General features: G+C 37.6%; 2 pseudogenes; one reads left to right on the top strand and one right to left on the bottom strand.

The window, feature by feature from the left end:
• Positions 1-2,502: 2,502 nt before the first annotated feature.
• LOC102813280 lies at positions 2,503-7,705 on the bottom strand (annotated as a pseudogene).
• A 702-nt stretch (positions 7,706-8,407) lies between these two features.
• LOC102812902 lies at positions 8,408-9,273 on the top strand (annotated as a pseudogene).
• The last annotated feature ends 7,787 nt before the right edge of the window (positions 9,274-17,060 follow it).

Below are 17,060 nucleotides of genomic sequence, written 5' to 3'. Positions count from 1 at the left end.
GCATAGAAAGATAATTTTTTTCTCCTATATTCCAGGGATTATGGGTTTCTGTTCTCAGGGAATTATTACTTTTGTGTTTCCTGGCCCCAAATAGAAGTTGCACAACACCTATTCAACAACTTTATCTAGGCTTTGGGGTGTGTGTGTGTGTGAATTTAATTCAGGTGGGTGTTCTGGAGAAGAAAAGATGGAGGAGGTGTTGGTTGAAAGAATAGAAAAATTGCTCAAGGATAGCAGTGGGTTCAGGGACTTACGGAAGCACATGCAATGAGTGGCAGGGTCCTGTATAGTAGTTCCCTAGCCGGTAGTACAAATTGGTTGGTGGGAAGACAGATTTGACAACTGAAGGACTAAGCATTTATTACCATAGTGTTGGGAACTACAGCGAAAGATGCTGGCGCATGCACACAGCAGAGACACTGGAGCCACCTTCTTTTGAACAGACTCTATGGGTTTGGACAATGCACATCCCATTAGAAACCATGACAGACTAATGACAAGAGGCTCTTTTTAAGGTGTTTCATTTGGCTGTGTATACCACATTAAGAGGGAAAAGGGCCTCCAATAATGACTGCTAGTTGGTGTCTTATCACCCAAGTAAATGGAGGTTTAGGGCCAGAGTTAATTCAATTTAGAAAATCTAGGTAATACAATGCTTCTTGCTCCCTAGTCTCATGAAACAAATTTCTATTCTAACGTTATCCCATTTAATATTTATAACTTTTGAAGTCAGTATTATTTATATCCTTTCACAGAAGGTAAAATGAAGGTATATATATATATATATATAAATGATGGGCTTCAAAAATTCATGGAAAATGGAATTAAAAGATGATGACATTTTCCCACTAACTTTTTGAAGCCCCCTCGTGTGTCTGTGTTGCAGTTACTAGAAATATAAAGGGAGTTGATAATGTTTGTGGAAATTTTCCATTATCTTTATTTATTTATTTATTTTCCATTTACTACACAGACTTTTTGAAGCCTCCCTGCATACAATGAGCTATCTCAGAAGGCAGAGAACTGGGGATAGAGAACTTGTATGAGGAGTTGCTTGGATGTACAAGCGGCAGAAAAGAAAATCCAACAGGCTTTAACACAATGGAAATGTATTGAGTAATAGCTGAACAGTTCAGAAGTAGGACTGGTTTCAGGTAGCAGGATTGATACAGAGGCTTAATTAATAGCATCAGAATTTAAGTTATATTTCTTGGCTCCCTACCTTCTATGCTGACTTCATTCTGAGGATTTGTACGGTAGTAAGAGTTCTTGGGTAGTACAAACAGTTAATGCACTAGGCTGCTAACCAAAATGTTGAAGGTTTGAGTCCACCTAGATTTGCCTTGGCAGAAAGGCCTGGCATTTTACTTCTGAAAAATCAATCATTGAAAACCCAACGGAGCACAGTTCTACTCTGACAGAAATGAGGTTGCCATGAGTCCTTGATGGCAACTGGTGCGACAGTTGGTTCAAATGAAGCTAAAAGTCTGGTGCCATGCTGACAATTTAAAAGTATATATAGCAATTCTGGAAAGAAACACATAAAGATGCTATAATAATTATTTTGACATTACAAGTTCATGACAATCAATGACATAAAACAAAAGGTGTATGCATTGTTGAATGGAAAACTGTTTTTCTCTGTAAACCTTCACCCAATTCACAATAAAAAACTAAATAAAAGAGAGATCCCCAAATGACAACCACCCTGCTGAGCTAAATCAACATATAGAGTCTTGAGAAATATTCTTTGAAGTCACAAAAATATAGTTGAACAAACTCCAATCAGGATAGATACCAAAAGAAAAACAACAGGACATATTTTAATCAGTCTTTCCAAAACAAAGACAAGAAAAGAAACCTGAAAGCAGCTCAAATACCTAAAAGTTATCTACAAAGGAGAACTAATAAAGCTCGGCTTTGATTTCTCAGCAGAAACCATGCAGACAAGAAGATAGTGAAATGACATATATAAAACCCTGAAAAGAAAAAAAATGCCAACTAAGAATCATATATCCTGCAAAACTGTCTATCAAATATAATGGCAAAATGAGGTCATATTCAGACAAACAAAAATTTTTAAATATTTGTAAAAACTAGACTAACCTTTTAAAAAATGCTAAAGGTAATTCTTTGGACAGAGAAGCAGACAACAACCTAAAATTAACATACATGACAATATCACCTAGACTCAACCCAAAGTAAAACAGATCTATAAGACTAAAAATAGAACGCAAGAGATACAGGTGCAACAACATCAATTTCAAAATTGATTAAAAAAATATGTTTGAGTTTTAGATTTTAGATGGTGAACTTGGGTATGGATTTACAGTGTATTAGTGACATTTTTTCATTTAGAGTGAAATTTAGAATGAAAATTTTAAGCCCAACCCCCACCCCCTTTTTTTTTTTTTTTTTTTTTTAAAAAAGCAGTTTAAATATGGCTGGTATTCTTATCACTCTTTTTTTGTAGTTGGGTACTTAAAAGTCTCATCTGCCAATTTAGTGCTTTCCACCAGCTCAGGGAGCAGAAATTCTCACAGACTTCACAATCTTTTGTTCAGGCACTCCCTGTGTGAGAACCTTAGCAGCAGCCATTTGCTGTCTTTTTAGATGCTTTCTTGGCCTTTTTTTTGCTTTCTTGGCCATCCTGATGGACTGTTCTCGTTGTGCCTTCCTAACTTCAGCCTTCTGATTTCTCTTGGCCATTCTATCAGCATGAGATGCACCAGTGATGGCCCTCTGGAATTTGACTGCATGGCGGGTTCTTTTTTTTTGAATTTCTTCCAATTGCCCCTTTTTGTGCTTTCTTCTATAGAGGACAGTTCAGTTTATCTGCTGAAGGTTCCTCTTGGAAGGGAATGCAGACTCCCATTTTGCACTAAGAAACTGGAAAACCTTCCCATTGATACTGGTATAGTGTCTTCTGTGTCCAGGATAGATTTTGTATCTGCTGAAATTGCACAGTTCAACCCTGTAATGAAAAGTGAAGGCCTATTGGGGAGGGTGTCTAGGGCATGGAGACGCCATTCCTTGAACAGATCTCTGTCCAAGGATGTAAATGGATTGGGATCCAAGTTTCCTACTCATTCTTATGGTTTCTTTAATAAATGCCCCTGGCTAGTCCAAGCAGCTTTTCTTTTCTTTAAATTTTTCTCATTTGAACTTTAGATAACACCATTTAAGTTACGCTTCTTACCTTATACTGGTAAGTTTGCCCAGAAATAAGATCACTGTTGAACTACCACAAAAGTATAAATGAACATTTTAAAAATATGCATAATTTCATTACAATAAAAAAATAATAAAATGCAACATCCTAAAACCCCCAAAATTTACTATCAAAACTAATTCCTAAGAGTTTGCTGTGCTACCATACACTTGTCAAGAAATGTACATTTTAATGCCACCATCTTTTCTGTTGCCTGTGGAGTCTCTGCTGAAGTGAATCAGGATTTGAGCTCTCAGATGAGACCGGAAATGAAAGCATGTTATTTGCCAGGACACTGTGGTCTTATATTGGTGTCAAGCAAGTGCATTTGGAACCCTAGAATCTGATTCTATTCTGTTTTGTTGGGTTCTTCTTCTTTTTTTCCGCTCTCTCTCCTCTTTTGTAAAGGCAATTAACTAGTCCCTGGAAGGATCCTTCAAGTCACATAAAGTTTTGTTTTTTTGAAATGTCATGGCTCATGAATAATTTTGTTTTGTTCTTCCAATTGGCATATACAGTTTTCAGAGCTCTGATATTTGGAAGGCTGGAAGGCCCCAGACTTCGAAATAGTGTCTTGGTTTTCATTTTTCAGGTTTTTGGTTTTTTAAACTAAAGCTATATAAACTTTGTGGATTGCACAGAATAAATTTCTAAATTAAAAAAAAACCTAACAAGCATACAAATCCAATGGTGTGTCACTGTATGATGAACACTGGCCTGCTAACCATAAGGTTGGCAGTTCAAGCCTACCAGCTGCTCCTTGGAAACCCTATACAGGGTCATTATGAGTCAGAATCGACTCAATGGCACTTAACAACAACATACAAATCCAACAGACAACGTCACTCTCAATGGAGAGTGCAGTTTGGACTTTTTTCTTTGGTACCATCGGTTCTTGGTCATATGCTATTTCTTGAAATGGTATAGCACATCAACCATTTCTTTTTGGTGCAGTGACTCTGTGTATACCCTTCATCTGCTTTTGATGTTTTCTGTATCATTTAATATTTTGCTCATTGTTGTTGTTGTTGTTAGATGCCATTGAGTCAGTACCAACTCCTAGCGATCCTCTGTACAACAGAATGAAACACTGCCTGGTCCTGGACCAACCTCACAATTATTGCCACATTTGAGCCCATTGATGCTGCCACTTTGCCAATCCATCTTACTGGGTGTCTTCCTCTTTTTCTCTGACCCTTCACCTTACCAAACATGATATCCTTCTCCAGTGAAGGTCCCTCCTGACAATATGTCCAAAGTATGAGAGACGAAGTTTGGCCATCCTGGCCTCCAAGGAGCACTCTGGCTGCACTTTTTCCAACACAGATCTGTTAGTTCTTTTGGCAGCCCATGGCACTTTCAATATCTTCCTCCAATACCATAACTCAAAAGCATCAATTCTTCTATGGTCTTCCTTATTCACTGTCCAGCTTTCGCATGCATATGAGGTTATTGAAAATACCATGGCTTGGGTCAGGCACACCTTAGTCCTCAAGCTGACACCTTTGCTCGTCAATACTTTAAAAAGGTCTTGTGCAGCAGATTTGCCTAATGCAATACATTGTTTGATTTCTTGACTGCTGCTTCCGTGAGTGTTGATAGTTGATCCAAGAAGAATGAAGTCCTTGACAACTTCAATCTCTTCTCCGTTTATAAGAATGTTGTTCTTGGTCCAGTGGTGAGGATTCTTGTTTTCTTTACATTGAGATGCAATCCATACCGAAGGCTGTGCTCTTTGATCTTCATCAGTAAATATTTTAAGTCCTCTTCACTTTCAGCAAGCAAGGTTGTATTATCTGCATATCACAGGTTGTTAATGAGTCATCCTCCAATCATGATACCACATTTTTCTTCATATAACCCCAGCTTCTCAGATCAGATTATTTGCTCAGCATACATATTGAATAAGTATGGTGAAAGAATACAACCTTGTCGCACACCTTTCTTAATTTTAAACCATTCAGTGTTCTCACGTTCTGTTTGAACAACTGCTTCTTGGTCCAGGTACAGAGTCCTCATGAGCACAATTAAGTGTTCTGGAATACTCATACTTCGTAATGTTGTCCATAGCTTGTCATGATCCACACAATCAAAAGCCTTTGCATAGTCAATAAGGCACAGGTAAACACCTTTCTGATATTCTCAGCTTTCGGCCAAGAGCCACCAGACATCAGCAATGATATCCCTCGTTCCACGTCCTCTTCTGATTCTAGCTTGAACTTCTGGAAGTTCTCTGTCAATGTATGCTTGCAGCCATTTCTGTATCACCTTTAGTAAAACTTTACTTTCATGGGATATCAAAAATATTGTCTGATGATTTCTGCATTTCGTTGGGTCACCTCTCTTTGAGGTGGGCACAAATATGAATCTCTTCCAATCAGTTGGTCAGATAGTTGTCTTCCAAATTTCTTGGCAGAGATGAGTGAGTGCCTCCAGTGCCACCTCATTTTCTTGAAAGATTTCAATTTTTATCCCATCAATTCCCAGTGCCTTGTTCTTTGCCAATTCCATCACTGCACCTTGGAATTCCTCCTTCAGTATGGCTCTTGATGCTACCTCTTGAAATGGTTGAACATCAACCATTTCCTTTTTTGGTACAGTGACTCTGTGTATTCTTTCCATCTTCTTTTGATGCTTTCTGCATCATTCAATAATTTGCCCAGAGAATCTTTCAATAACGAAAGTCGAGGCTTGAATTGTTTCTTCAGTTCCTCCAGCTTGAGAAATGCTGATCGTGTTCTTCCTTTTTAGTTTTCTGACTCCAGATCTTTGCACATTTTCCTATAATATGACTTTATCTTCTCGAGCTGATCTTTGAAATTTTCTGTTCAGTTCTTGGACCTCCTCATTTCTTCCATTTGCTTTAGCATCTCTATGTTGGAGAGCAAGTTTCAGGGTCTCTTCTGACTTCCATTTTGACCTTTTCCTTCTTTCTTGTTTTCTTAATGACTTTTTGCTTTCTTCATGTATGATGTTCTTGATGTCATCCCACAACTCTTCTGGTCTTCAGTCTTTATTGTTTAATATATCAAATCTGTTCTTCAGATGATCTCTAAATTCAGGTAGGATATATTCAAGGTCATATTTTGGCTCTTTTAGACTTGTTTTCATTTTCTTCAGTTTCAGTTTGAATTTGCATATGAGTAATTGGTGGTCTGTTCCACAATCTGCCCCTGGCCTTGCTTTGACTGATGATATGGAGCGTTTCCTTCATTTGTTTCCGCAGATGTAGTCAATTTGATTTCTATGTATTCCATCTGGTGAGGTCCATGTGTGTAATTGTCTCTTATGCTCTCTAAAGAAGGTATTTGGAATGAACAAATCATTGGCTTTGCAGTATTCTATCATGTGATCTCCAGCATCATTTCTATCACCAAGGCCATATTTTCCAACTACTGCTCCTTCCTCTTTGCTCCCAACCTTTACATTCCAATCACCAATAATGATCAATACATCTTGATTGCATGTTTGATCAATTTCAGATTGAAGAAGTTGGTAGAGTTCTTCTATTTCTTTCTCACTGGCTTTAGTGGTTGGTGTGCAAATTTGAATAATAGTGGTATTTACTGGTCTTCCCTGTAGGCGCATGAATATTATCCTATCACTGACAGCATTGTACCTCATGATTGATCTGGATATGTTCTTTTTGACAATGAATGCAACACCATTCCTCTTCAATTTGTCATTTCCAGCATAGTAAACCATGTGGTCATCAGATTCAAAATGGCCAATACCAGTCCATTTCAGCTCACTAATGCCTTAGATATCGATGTTTATGCATTCCATTTCATTTTTGACAAGTTCCAATTTTCCCAGATTCATACTTCGTACCTTTCATGTTCCAATTTTCAATGTATGTTTACAGCTGTTTCTCTTCATTTTGAGTTGTGACCCATCAGCCAATGAAGGTTCTCCATGGGCTTTACTCCATTCGCATCATCATGGTCAACTCTACTCTGAGGAGGCAGCTCTTCCCCAGTCGCATTTTGAGTGCCTTCCAACCTGAGGGGCTCATTTTCTGGCACTATATCTGACAGTGTTTCTCTGCTATTCATAAGGTTTTCAGTCACTAAATATTTGGAAGTGGTTCATCACTCCTTCTTCCTAGTCTATCTTCATCTGGAAGCTCATCTGAAACCTGTCCACCATGGGTGACCCTGCTGGTATTTAAAATACTGGTGGCATAGCTTTCAGAATCACAGCAACTCACAAACCACTACAGTACGACAAACTGACAGACAAGTGGTGGGAGGAAGTTGGTAGAATTCTTCAATTTCATATCACTGGCTTTAGTAGTTGGTGCATATATTTGAATAATAGTGGTATTAACTGGTCTTTGTTGTAGGCATATGGCTATTATCCTCATTACAGACAGTATTATACTTCAAGAAAGATCTTGAAATGTTCTTTTTGATGATGAATGCGACACCATTCCTCTTCAATTTGTTGTAAACCATATGATTATCTGATTCAAAATGGCCTATACTTGTTCATTTCACCTTATTAATGTTTAGGATGTTGATCTTTATGCATTCCATTTCATTTTTGACAACTTCCAATTTTCCTAGACTCATAGTTTATACATTCCATTTTCTAATGATTAATGGATGTTTACAGCCATTTTTCCTCATTTTGAGTTATTTCCCACTAGTCATTGAAGGTCCGGAGAGCTTTATTCCATTTCCTTCATCATGGTGAACTCTACTTTGAGGAGGCAGCTCTTCCGTATTGTGAGTGCTTTCCAACCTGAGGTCTCATGCTCCAGCACTGTATATGACAATGTTCTGCTGCTACGCATAACATTTTCAGTGGCTAAACATTCAAAAGTAGTCCACCTCTCCTTCTTCCTAGTTTATCTTAGTCTGGAAGCTCATTTGAAACCTGTCCACCATGGGTGAGCCTGCTGGTATTTAAAATACCGGTGGCATAGCTTCCAGCATCACAGCAACACACAAGTCAACACCACAGTAGGACAAAGTGACAGACAAGTGGTAGAGCAAAATTAGTCCATCAGAAAGGCAAATATTGTATGAGATCACTATTGTAAAACTCAAAAGCTTTTCATGTTAAAAGAAACATTCTTTGATTGTCACCATGGTTGGGAAGGAAGGGAGAGCAATTCATTGGCTAGAGAGTAGACACATGCTAACTTGAGTGACAGGGAGGAAAATATACAAGAAGAGGGATATTGACAGAATGATGAAGAGAGGTGAAGATACAGGAAGGAATGTAAGGGTTTAAGGGATAGAGGTGATAATGCCTCCCGAGCAGTGGACATGATAACAAACTTGGGAGATACCCTCACGAGCACGAATTGTCTTTATTGGGGTTGTTTCTTCGTGCCAGGAGACTACAAGATCAGAGCCAGGTTACTGAGTTGTCCACAAGCATGAGGGCGCTTCTCCGGGAGTGCTAAGTATTAGTCCAGAGAGAAACTGTGAAGCTGTGAAAGTCAGCTGCGTTTTCCTCTCAGTTTTGTGAGTGTATCAAGGTGTTTTCATCCCCCTTGGGCAGTTATCCAAAGAAACCCTTGAGTTCACACCTTCGATTTTCTATAGAACTACTACTCAAATTTAAAGTTCAGAACCCAGACCTGAAAAATTTAGAACTAATTTTAAAAATCGCTCAGCAATGGAGGGAGCTTCCCCGATTCAGAGAAAAAGGTAAATGAAGATGCTTACAGGGTGGGCTGGTAGGCATACCAAGAAGAGAGAAACAGAATCCAGGAATAATTAACTCCAAGTCAGAGTGTATTTATGGAAAAAAGAAATCATGCAAAAATGTTTTAAAAGGAAAGCATTAATGAAAAAGAGAGAAATTAACAATACTTGCAAAACTGAAAAGACCTCTCTCAGCTTATAACATTTTAATTATCTGAAAGCTTCCAAGAAACCAAGGATGTAAATGATAATTGGAAACATCTGTCTAGTTCTCAAAATCAAGTATATATTCAACTTGCTAAAGATAATAAAATTCATTATGATAATGAAATGAAATCGTGGGACACACAAATGATTGAAGATGGAAGAAATGATCTTATACATTGCAGTGTGAAGCACTGAGCAAAAGACGGCACTGAGGGATGTTGAAAAAGATTACACTGTGTTCATCATGGGGAGACTGAAGAAACCAATTAGGTCTCAATACTTGAAGCTGTTGTAAATTAGAGAGGATAAAGTTGGCACACATTTTATATTCAATTTCTTTTCCTTTAAGCTCCTGGACTTTGCCAATTTAATAATCTTGTATTAATACCTTGCTTTGGAAAACTCAGATATAAGGCAATGCTAAATTTATTTTGTCCTTAGTAGGAACTACTGAAGATTAAAACAGTCTATGAATGCAACAGTGAATCATTTACTTTTATCAAGGTAAATCAGACTAAATTTTTTTTTACTGGATGATGATTATGATGATTTTTGCTTTCTTATATTATGGAAGCAGGAGTTTGCATTTGAGAATTGTCCCAAATTATAGAAGCCACAGTGTTCTATGATGTAATTGTGTATTTTAAAATAGCAAAAACAAAAAAAACAGACAGAATTTATCTAGGTAAATTTTAATTCCTAGGTATAATTCTTGTTGTACTTAGAATTGGTGACTGAACATGCAAGGAGTGATCCCTAGTGTCAGTTGCAACTTTTATAAAAGGTACTGAGAAATTTATAAACTTTTCCTTCATTGTCTTTTTTTTCCCTTAAAGCAAAAACTGAGAAGTTATACAACAAATTTATGCATATTATTTTATATGCATAATTAAAAATTATGCTTAGAATAAAAAATTTAATATTTGTTTAAATATTCATGTTTCAAAATTATATATTTTAAAGTGAAACATTAGTTTTACAGATTTTTTTTAACAACTCACTGATGTCAAGTCAATGTCAGCTGACAGTGACTACAGGACAAGGTAGAGCTGCACTTTAGGGTTTCCTAGTCTGTAAATCTTTAGGGAAACAGACTACTTTAGCTTTCTCCTGTGGAGTGACAGTAGGTTTGAACCACCAATCTGTTGTCTAGTAACCCAATGTTTAATCCAGGACTCCTTTTGTTTTTCCCTTTAAGTAGGGAATTATATATATATATATATATCTTCTTCTTGTGTGATTATATTTACCCAAAAAGTAGAAATTATGTCTAGTATAAGATTTTAAATGAGAAATTTGGAACCTATCATTTTAAATATCTTACATAACATAGGCCACACTGCATGCGCTGTTGACTAAACGTGATCTGTAGGCCAAAACCTGCCACTGTCTGATTTGTCCTAATAAAATTGTCTCTACTTTTTAAGTGATTAAAAACGGAAGATTAATGTCACATGAAAATATGAAATTCAAATTTCAGTGTTCATAGATAAAGTGTTATTGGAACACAGTCATTTTCATTATTTTTTTTAACTGTTTTATTGTGAATTATGTGATAGTTTACATGGAAGAACATTAGCTTTACATTCATCCTGTTATATATTGTTACATTGCCATGGTTACAATCCCCTCCATGCATCACCAGCCAACCAAAGGGTACCCCCTGCAAACCAGCACATGGCTTGGCTCCTCTCTCTCTCTGGGTCTAGAGCCCCCAGACGCTCTCCATGTCATCGCTCTCCATGTCATCGTCTCTGCCTCCATCTCTGGGACATCACTCTGCTTTTCTCCCTTGACTGTCCCAGGGACCTCTGCTTCTGGCCTGCAAAGTCAACTACTCCCCTCCTTTTGCTACAAAATGTCTACCTTTACATTTCCAACCCTCACAGTCAGTCCTGATAGTAATTATTCATTATTGTACCACGTGAGTGCTATCCCAATCTCCTTTCATCAGCTCCACCCAGACAGATTGGATAACTACTGTTGTATAACTACTCAGTGGAGATTCTACCTTCCTCCGCACCCTCTAGATCTAGGCTCCCTCTTGAAAGCTTGTAAACCAGTCACTTCTTGCCTTTGTAGCACCCCATTTTGGGTAGCCAATGTTCAAGTTGCCCCTCCCTGTCTACTCTGTGTATGGAGGGAGTAGTAATGATCTCGTTGTAAAGATTTGTTTTCTCTTTTGATCATGCTCATTCTTTGTCTTACGTTTTATGACTGCTTTTGTGTTACAACAGCAGAGCTGAGTAGTTGCTAGGGACTTTGTAGCCCACAAAGTCTAAGATATTATCTAGCCTTTTACAGAAAACATTGGCCTACCCATGGTTTATTGTATACTGTAATGTGATAAATGGTCTAATGTATTTCTGTGTTGAGATATATTTTCTCTTTCAGAAAGTTTTATTTTTTAAAATCATTGTCACTCCTGTTCTAAAAAGAGAAAGATCAAGTCACCAACCTGAATAAACTGGCTCTTCAATGTTAGCATGGAAAATATTCTTTAATTATGCTGATCCACATAGCGTGGAATGAGATTCTCTGTCATTATTTGCTGTGGCTCAGTACAATGTATCGTTGAAGAGTTTTCAGTAGGCACATAACACAAAGACCTTACTGTCTTTAGCATTTGTTTATCTTCTTAGTAGAGTCAAGCAAACGTTTTCAAAATTCACATTATCTTTTTGGTCATTAGTTCATAGGGATAGGATTTCTCAGAATTTATGCACCTGATATGATATGCAAAATACTTAGAAATTGTAGATCATAGACAATTAGAAACATTTTTAAAGATATCTGTTTGTGGTTAGAAAAGAAAAAGTTACAAAACGATGATTTGTTATATACTGAACTTGACAAAGGTAGTGATAAAAATATAAAAGAGAAATATGACTTAGGTGGAAATACTGCATCTTTCCCCTATGGATGTGAAATCAGGAAAAAGTCTGCTATTATTAAATAACCTGAGTTTGAGGCCACAGTAGCTGGGGCTGGGTGGAAGATGCTATTAGTGTTTGTCACAGTCTTTCTCAACTGGTGTTTCAGGAGAGAATCCCTACTTGGCTATAGCATCCATTGTTTATAATGAATTAACTTCTTGTACATATAGAATGGTGCTAATTATGTACTAGCACCATTCTATATGCACAAGAAGTTAATTCATTTTGAATCAGATATAGAGTGGAGATATGTCTGACCTCTGCTTCATAAGAATCAGCCTCAGGCTGATTTTGAGTTTGGTCCTCTTTTCCTCTTGTGAGTCAGAGGAAGTCAGACATGGTCCTCACTTGGTTTAAGCAGTTGGTGCTGTGAGCAGGATTCATTGCAATGGCTCTAAAACTATGAAATGATGAGGTTTTTGTGGGAGAAAGAATGAAGAGGAAAGGGATACAGTGTTTCAACTCAAGGGAGAGCTGTAGCTTCTGGAGTTGTCTGGCGCCAATGTCAGGCTGGTTAAAAAGGATGGACATAGGAGGCCTGGGCCTACTGCCAGAGACCCAAGGTCATATGCATATGAATGGGTTAGTCCAACACAGAGGAAAAGATTGAACTTGGAGTGTTTTTAAAAGGTTTATGTGTTTGACTGCCTTCTGGATGTTAGTTTCTCCTACCTATTATAGACAAGCATGTGTGATAGAAATGAATATTGGATGTGATGATTACAGAGTTTGTAATCATCTGCCCTCAGTCTATGTTTGATTGAATTTTCTAAAAGGAAAGATAGAATTTGCTGGGGGGTGGGGGGTAGGCCAGGAGGGTGAGAATGAGATTAGGAGTGAGGATGAGGTTGGGGGTGGGGGAAAGAATGGGCTTTTTGCTTTAAGCCTTTGTAAAGTACAGGTACTTTAGGTGGAATCCTGACCCCTACCCAGAACTTCAGCGTTGGTGGATTTGCATTTGAAAAGACATGCAGACCAACCTAGAACTGATGGAAGAACTGGAGATTCAAGCAAATCAAATAAATGGACAGCTTGGTGTTTTGAGTTTCAGAGGCATCAAGGAAAGGGAAATGGACCCATCAGAGAAAGCCCCTTTCTAGGACTGAAATTTAAAAGGAACCAGTGAGTCATATGCATGCCGATGACAACCAGGATCTACGTGGGAGTAGTCCTGGGGGAAATGTAGCAATGAAGACACAGGCTGAGTCTGGACATGTTCTGTTGGCACCCATTGACCTTGAGATAAGAGGAGCAGGAGGTCTGATTGGTTCAAAGTTTAGGGAGTTGTGTGAACTCCTGAGCCCACATGCACTGACCTAGTCCATGGGGGCTAGAGCTGAGAGTGAGGGTGCTAGCTGGTTTGAAGTACAGGGACATGTGTGTGAACTCCCAAATATACCTCGTACCCACTTAACTTAGCTCGAATGGCTAGGGTTGAGCTGACCAAAACCGGACTGCATGAAGATAAAGATATCTGCTACTTTGAGCAAGTATCAATTGCAACAATTTGTTGGACTGGACTTTTGCTTATGAATGCAGTTGCTCAACATTCCAATTGGAATGGAAAATTCTTCATATCAAGGAACATGCTTATCTCTTCAGTGTACTGGATTGATAGGGATGATCAATTTAGCACCATTTGTTGAAAAGACTGCCTCTTCCCCATTTTATATGTTTTGGCCCTTTGACTATATGTGAATGGATTTACTTCTGAGTTCTCAATTCTGTTCCAATGATCTATGTATCTTTCATTGTACTAGTACCAAGGTGTTTTGACCTCAGTGGCTACATAGTAAATTTTGAGATATGGGAGTGAAAGGCCTCCAACTTTTTCTTCCTCTTAAGCAAGGATTTACTTATCCAAGGTCTCTTTACTTTCCATATAAAGTTAATGATTAGTTTTTCCATCTCTTAGAATCTGGATTGGGATTGTGCTGTATCTATAGATTGTTTTGAGTAATGTTGGTATTTTCATAGTGTTCAGTCTTCATATGCATGAGAATGGACAGACATTTTTTCATTTTTGTAAGTCTCTTTTGGTTTCTTGCAGTAGTATTTTGTAGCTATCTTTGTATAGGTATTTTGTTTCTCTGGTTATTTTTATTCTTAAGTATTTCATCTTTTGGGTTGTTATTGTAAATGGTATTGTTTTCCTAATTTCCCTTTCATTGTTGTTAAGTGCTGTGGAGTCAGTTCTAATTTATAGTGACTCTGTATAGGGTTTCCAAGGAGCAGTTGGTGATTTCAATCTGCTGAACTTGCAGTTCAAATTGACCTTGGGTTCCAGTGCTTATCCTACTATGCCACACCAAGACTTTTCAGAGCTGTCTTTATTAGTATAGAGGAATTCAACTGATTTTTGTATATTGATCTTGTACACTGCTGCTTTCTGAATATTTCAATGAGGTTCCAATAATTTTCTTGCTGAGTCTTTGGGATTTTCTAGGTGTTAGAATCATATTATCTTTGGTGTACAGCCTTTCTGCCAATCTGCCATCTTGCTGCCTCTTCCCCGTTATAGACTAGTTTCTTCTTTGAGACTTTGGCTTCCATCTTTCTTGTTGCTGTTGTTGTTGTTAGGTGCTATTGACTTGGTTCCAACTCATAGTGACCCGATGCACAACAAAACACTGCCCTGCCCTATGCCATCCTCATGATCGTTATGCTTGAGCCCATTGGCGCTGCCTCTGTACCAGTTCATCTATTTGGGGTGTTCCTCTTTTTCTGTGACCTTCTCTAGGCACTGGTTCCTCCTGATAATATGTCTGAAGTATAAGAGATGATGTCTCATCATCCTGGCTTCTAAGGAACATTCTGACTACTTCTTCCAACACAGATTTGTTTGTTCTTCTGGCAGTTTGTTTAAATATTCTCCACGACCAAAACTCAAAGGCATCAATTCTTTTATAGTCTTTCCTATTCATTGTCCAACTTTCACATGAATATGAAGCAATTAAAAATACTATGGCTTGGGTCAGGTGCACCTTAGTCCTCATACTGACATATTTGCCTAGTGCAATATGCTCTTTGATTTCTTCCTTTTATTGTGTTAACATGGTATGAAAAAGACTGTGTTTTGCATACACTTTCATACATATATGCATCCACAATGAAAAAAATTGTAAACTGAGGAAAATAGGCAGAATTAGTGGAATGACTAGAATCAGGAGGTGTACTATGGATACTGCCTTTAATTTAGAGAAGCAAAATCTTCAGTTTCCTTCTCTTTTGATACTTTTAAAGAAAGGATATATGTTTTTAATGCCAGGAACTTCTTTTGTATTTTTTAAAAGGTTTAAGCAGAATGCTCTTTCTCTTTCTTTTTCTTCTTAAACTGTGAATTGAGTGAATATTTACAGACAAGATAATTGGTTTTACTTTCAACAAATCACACTTTGTTTCATTTTAGTGATTGCAATCCCTTCCATGTAAGAACAGTTGTCCTGCTTCCTCCTGTTGTTCCCTTATACAAATATCCTCTTTCAGACTCTTATATATTTGTGGGATATATATATGTGTGTACACTGTTCCTTCCATACCTATTCAGCCTATGTCTTTGTCCATGTATTTATCTACAGAACAATGTCGTTCCAAGGTTGTGTATATATGTCTATTTACTTCTATCCTTTTTAGTTCTTGTATACCTACCTGTGTCTTTACCTGCCTTCATCATTATTCTGTCAACTGCTTCCTTCTTAAATATTGCCCTCCCTATCACCTGAGTTAACATTTGTCTAACCTCTCGCCAAGTGAATTACTTACTCTCCCTTCTCTCCCACTTCTGGTAACCATCAAAAAATGCTTCTTTTCATATGGAAACCTTTTCTTGAGTTTTTAAAATAGTGGTCTTATACAATATTTGTCCTTTTGTAATTGACTAATTTCACTCAGCATAATGCCATCCAGGTTCATTTATGTTATGAGGTGTTTTGCAAATTCATCTTTATTCTTCACCATAGTATTCTATTGTGTGTATGTACAAAGTTTGTTTATCCATTCCTCCAATGATGAGCATTTAGGCTGTCTCCATCTTTTTGCTATTGTGAATAGTGCTGTGGTGAACATCGGTATGCATATATCTACTTGTGTCCTGGCGCTTATTTCTTGTGTATAAAATTTCTGTGTCATATCGTATTTCTATTTTCAACTTTCTGAGAAAGTGCCACACCATTTTCTACTGTGGTTGAACCATTTTATAGTCTCATCAGCAATGTAAGAAATCAATGTAGCATCGATCATTTGGTTTCTTGACTGCTGCTTCCACGAGTGTCGATCGTGAATCCAAGCAAAATTATGTCTTTGACAACCTCAATCTTTTTTCCATTTATCAGAATGTTATTTATTGGTCCAGTGATGAGGATTTTTGTTTCTTTACATTGAAGTGCAACCCATACTGAAGACTGTGGCCTTTGATCTTCATCAGTAAGTATTTTATGACCTCTTCACTTTCAGCAAGTAAGGTTGTATCATATGCATATTGCAGGTTGTTAATGAGTCTTCTGCCAATCCTGAAGTCATGTTCTTTTTCATATAATCTGACTTCTTGGATTATTTTTCCAGGATACAGACTGAGTAAGTATAGTGAAAGAATACAGTCCTGGCACACAACCTTCCTGACTTTAAACAGTATCCCCTTGTTCTTTTTGAAGGACCAACTCTTGGTCTATATACAGGTTTCTCATGAGCATAATTAATGTAAGTGTTTCAGAATAGTCATACTTTGCAATGTTGTCCATAGCTTGTCATGATCCACACAATCAAAAGCCTTTGTGTAGTCAATAAAGAACAGGTAAACAACTTTCTGGTATTCTCTGCTTTTCAGCCAGGATCCATCAGACATCAGCAATGATACCCCTTGTTTCATGTTCTCATCTGCATCAGGCTTAACTCACTGACAGTTTCCTGTCGATGTACTGTTATAGCTGTTTTTGAATTACATTTAGCAAAATTTCACTTGCATGTGGTATTAATGATACTGTAACATGATTTTCACATTCCATTGTGTCTTTGGAATGGGCACAAATATGGATCTCTTCCAATCAGTTG

This window comes from Chrysochloris asiatica, unplaced genomic scaffold (assembly GCF_000296735.1).
Source record: "Chrysochloris asiatica unplaced genomic scaffold, ChrAsi1.0 scaffold00053, whole genome shotgun sequence".
NCBI classification, from domain to species: domain Eukaryota; kingdom Metazoa; phylum Chordata; class Mammalia; order Afrosoricida; family Chrysochloridae; genus Chrysochloris; species Chrysochloris asiatica.
This window is presented reverse-complemented; position numbering and strand designations above follow the sequence as displayed.